The 5,150-nt window shown below is 39.3% G+C and overlaps 1 long non-coding RNA gene across 1 annotated transcript in view; it reads left to right on the forward strand.

Moving 5' to 3' along the window:
* The window catches only part of LOC116697127 (uncharacterized), a 23,315-nt gene extending 18,485 nt beyond the window's left edge, over positions 1–4,830 (forward strand). The window contains exon 3 of the long non-coding RNA XR_004333925.1: positions 4,731–4,830. This is a non-coding gene — a long non-coding RNA (uncharacterized LOC116697127). The remainder of the gene's footprint in view (positions 1–4,730) is intronic.
* The last annotated feature ends 320 nt before the right edge of the window (positions 4,831–5,150 follow it).

Here is a 5,150-nt window from a genome sequence, read left to right on the forward strand (position 1 = left end):
CCCCCCCTTTCCACAGTCTATCACTGTCACATCACTCTAATCAAACCTTATTGTTCATCATTTATTTTATTCAATCTCGAGTTCAGCCAATCGTTAGAACATCTCATAGGTTGGTAATAGAACCTGTGCAGCTGTGCTGTACTACTGTAAATTGTGTTACTGTGACAATAGGGCTCCACCATGTGGTACGAGTTTGCACGGCACCGTTTACATCCTCCTCTCTTGTCAGTTTTACATAAAGGTACAAGATGACTATGTTTATGTTTACATTTCTGCTTTTATTTTCTATTTTCCATCCAAAAACAGGAACTTGTTCCTACTTCAAATAGTGTCATCACCCAATTTACAAAAAGAATACCAATCAAACCTGTTTGCTATGCCTCAAATACTGTACATGCAAAGGCCAAGTAAGCGCAATAAGTCATGAAAAACATCAGTGTCAAAATGTGATAACTGCAGTTGAACACATGATCTATGAGTAAAAATATACAGAGATGCAATATGAAAAAAAATGTAAGTTTAAAAAAACAGTTTAAAAGCCCTCTGTGTGGCAGCTTTATGCCTAATGTGCCCACTGTGTGTCACATGTTATCCCATCCCATAGGTTTCACATGGGAATTTACATGGGTTTTACATATAAAAACCATTAAAGGCTTCCAAAACCACGTTTCCCATGTGCAAAGTACATGTTTCATGCAGAAATTTATGTTTTTTAATGGGAACTTACTTAGGCTTTCTACATCAAACCATAGAAATGTTCCAAAACCACATTTACCAGACAAGTTTTACATGAAATCCCAGAGGTTTCACATGGGCATTTGAATGGGTGTCATATGTTATCACATGGATTTCACATGGAAATACGCACGGGCTTCACACATTAAACCATGAAAGTGTTCCAAAACCACGTTTTTGTGTAAGGGCAGGCCTACAAGGTCAGCTTAAACAATTAGACCATGGGTCTCAAACTCGCGGCCCGGGGGCCAATTGCGGCCCGCGGGATGATATTTTGTGGCCCCCTACTTGACATCAAAGTTAAGTGTTAGTGCGGCCCGCGTGTTCTGAAACTTTTTCTCATTGCGCTTGTCACTTATGGGCTACCGTAGTAGTCTCCTGACAGCAGCGTAACGGTTGTCAAGCTAGCTAAGTATCCTTTGCGGCAAATGCCTGAGGTTTGACAATGTGATGTCTGTTGTTGTGAAATGCACCAACCAAATCAGATCTAGGGGCTTAAAGCACCGGCAGTTCCACGCCCTTTTTGGAGGAAATAGTTTTTTTTTTTAATACTTGATGCGGCCCAGCCAAACCCAGACTCTACTTCCAGCGGCCCCCAAGTAAGTTGAGTTTGAGACCCCTGAATTAGACCATTAAATACTCGGCACTGACAGAACTGTTTGATCATTTCCAGATTCTAAAATGTGAGGATTTTCTGCATTGCGTACTTTTACTTTTAAAGTTTTTCCTGTTGATACTTACATTCTTTAACTTAAGTAACATTTTCTATGCAGGACTTTTAGTTGTAACAGAGTATTTTTTACAGTATGGTATTGGTACTTTTACTTAAGTAAAGGATCTGAATACTTCTTCTACCACTGGTCCTGAATACCATTGTTTGGGCTTCGAAGCTTCGGTACTAATCAAGCGTGAATATTGGAAGCTTGTGATCAGGACTCAGCCAGCCCGTGCCGCGCCACACCCCCACTCAGCGTAGTGGCTTTAAACACAGCTGTAGTAGTTCTGCCTTCACCGTCAAATGGCCTGAACAACGTATAACCACACAGATCTCTACATCAGACGGCTCGGCTGCACAACTAAAACATGATAAAAAAAAATTAAAAGTAAAATAAGCAATATAACAAACAAACAAAAGAAATATAACACAGAAAATGTTTATATAAAATAAGAAAAAGACAAGGCAAATAAAAAAACAAGCCTTAGTCAGACAATAAAAACAACCAATAGAAATATCCTTACATAAGATTTTAAGATTAACTTATTTACCTTCACAAAAGTACTTGTTTTGTCATTGACAGGCTCAGATAAGTATAAAGCGTCTGACAACATTATGGAAAGGATTTCTAAGGAGGTCGACCGTTCTGTTAAAGAATAAAATACTTTTTTTAAACATAAAACCATTTGCGAAAATGTGTTTGCTAAAGCCACCAGACTCCATGTCAATAAACAGTCATTTCAGCATTGTAAATAACGCTTCATTCAAAGTCGACAGAAACAACATAAGACTGTGAAAAAATTTGGATTGTCTTTCCTCTTTTCCAACCATCACAACCCTAGTATTGGTTGAAATAAACACATGGTTGACCTATTTACATGTGGAAATATGGGGACTCTATACACACTAAAAGTATTCTTTTTTTAAATGGAGTCTGGTAGGTTTAGTGATAGCGACCGCAGAGCTGTTTCTGGTTAAACAGAAAGGTCTCAAAGAGGTTTTAAAGGTCTACATCTGTAGGCATCCTATCGATAATGTTGTCAGACACCTCATATAAAAACAGCACGTTACGTAGAACAATGCATGTGACAATGCACATTTGCCCCATAGGGTTACAGTGCAGTCCTGATACAGCGTTCACTCTAAATACCAAGACCAATAATTCAACTCTTAAGACCAATTTCAAAGATTGTTGTTCCCATCAGTCACTTACACACAAAAACATAGGAAAATAGGGTCCAGGTTGAAAAAAAATGGAAGTTACCCTTTGATTGGAATATGAACACTAGCAAAGGCGTTAATGTTTTTAGTGAATTCCACAGCTATATCTATATCTGATAGAAAAGATGGAGGTCTTGATGTATGACAAATGAAGCTCAGAGCAAATTCCTTCAGGAAGACTTCTGAATAACTTCAATCTCCCTAAAACTATTCAGCTGTTAAGAGGCGTTCACCTTTAAGGAAACCAACCAGAATTCATGATCCAATCCCAGCACGACATCCTGCTTTAAACGTCTTCTCTCCTTGCTATCAGCTGTCTTTTCAGGCCCACGTCCAACCCTCCTCGTCCCCTTCCACCTCCGGGCATCGGCAACCACGGCAACCCCACCAGTCAGGTTCTACGTATGTTCTTGGGGTTTGGTCTTCTACTCCACCATCACCTTTGTCTAGACTCCAATAAAATATTTTTATTTATCTAATCCCCAAAGACTCTGTACATTTCATACTATTATTATATCTGCAACGAAGTCTCTCCTGATTAAAATAGGTAAATGAGACTGTCAACAGGGATCGGTATGTTGCAGAGCTGGCATGACCTCTAGTGTTCATAAGCAGAAAACACTTTTAAATTCAGGCTCTGAATGAACAGCTTTAAGTGTGTTTGCTCTTGATCTTACAGTTTCTATCATGATCAATGTACAGTATAGTGAAATCTACTGAGGACACAGCACGGCCCGTGAGAAGCATTCCCCTTCAAACAGCCACATCCTCCCTCCTATGTCTACATTACAGATAGGATATTTTTAGTTCTAGAATAGCAAGCAAGCACGCACACACACACACACACACACACACACACACACACACACACACACACACACACACACACACACACACACACAGTTGCTGCTTCCTCTCTACAGCTTTCCTCCCATTGCCACTTGACATGCAAAAAAAAACACTGCACACACACACTGGTTACAGCATATCGAATTTTCTTTATAGTCATTGTACATGTACAACAAAACATTGAATGCAGTCCTTCTAGTGCAAAACATCAGGCAAAATGCAAAGCAGGTGAAGAAATACATATAAACATATATATATTACTGTATTTCGTTGCATTGTACCTGTACATGTGTGATGACAATAAAGTTGAATCTAATCTAATCTAATAAAGAGCCTCTAAAAGTAGCGTTAAAGGGATACTTCACAGATTAGCAGTAAGCTTTGTATCAGTAGGTAGTGTTTTCGAATGACTGTGCTTCCCTCCCTCATGACCCCCTGAGACCAGATTTCTCTGTATTTCGGGTCTGGGAAAAAAAACATTTTTGCCCAGAGGCTGTGGACCACAAGCCAGCAGTTCCGCATGTTTTCAACCTGCCCATAGGGGGTTGGACTCTTTACCTGAAGCGCGCCAAAGCGAGTTGAGTGGCAGCCATCTTGGAGCCAAGCTACAGCACTTTCTTTTGAGAAGCAAAATTTTACAACAATTATGTGTATTTAAACTACTGCACTTGTTTTACCAGGATTGTCTTCTTCTTTTTAATAACCTTCCCCGGGACATTCGTCCACTCTCCCGGGACACTGAATGTCCCTGTTTTCCCAAGGCTACGTGAATATGTATGTTCAATTTATTATTTTCTCTCCACTTGAAATAGCCTATGCATTGTGCACATATCGGGCAGCGTCTCTGGTGTGTAGAATGGTAAGCTAAGATAAATTAATTAAGATAAACAGTACTCTTATGGGAATACTTGAGATAATAAAAATATACAGTACTATGCAGAATCTTACTGCAAAAAAGGCCAATTTTGTCTTGTGGGTCTAATGTCTAATGGACATGTCCAGGTTTTTTTTATCAGACATAGGTGGCAACCTATCAATCAATGGCGGTGTGCAGTGTGCTCTAAAGTGGAAACACACCTGTCCAATCCCTCCTGCTTTCAAGTGTCCAATCATTTAACAACTGAATGGACGACATTGTGTAACACCACTTGAGCCACAGTGAAAGATTGTTTCATATGTATGGCTGAAATGACAATCAATCATACTTGAGTTGTCTATGTCTGTAAACGGTAGGCGTGGCTTGGGAGTGGAATCATAGAGCAGTGAAGCAACTGCATTCTGGGATTTGGTGTCTTTCATCCACATGAGCCAAAAATAAATGTTCTGTCTTTTCTCAGCCAAGGAGGAACTCATTTCTAAAAACATTTGTACTACATATGTGACCCAATTAAAACGTATATTCATCTTTCCAAAGGTGAAATATCCCTTTAAGTGCACTTATGGTTTTTTGGATAAAACTGTTTCTGAGTCTGTTTGTTCCAGTTTTTATTATCCACTCAAACAGAGAGTGTCGGGGGTGGAGATGGATCTTTCAGTATGGTCTGGGTGTTTTTGGTTTTTAGGGCCACCAATATAATCTTTTCATCTTATTTTTTATTTTTAGCTTTCAAACAAAATTCCTGTAATGTTA

The sequence above is a fragment of the Etheostoma spectabile genome, chromosome 10 (genome assembly GCF_008692095.1).
Source record: "Etheostoma spectabile isolate EspeVRDwgs_2016 chromosome 10, UIUC_Espe_1.0, whole genome shotgun sequence".
Lineage (NCBI taxonomy): Eukaryota > Metazoa > Chordata > Actinopteri > Perciformes > Percidae > Etheostoma > Etheostoma spectabile.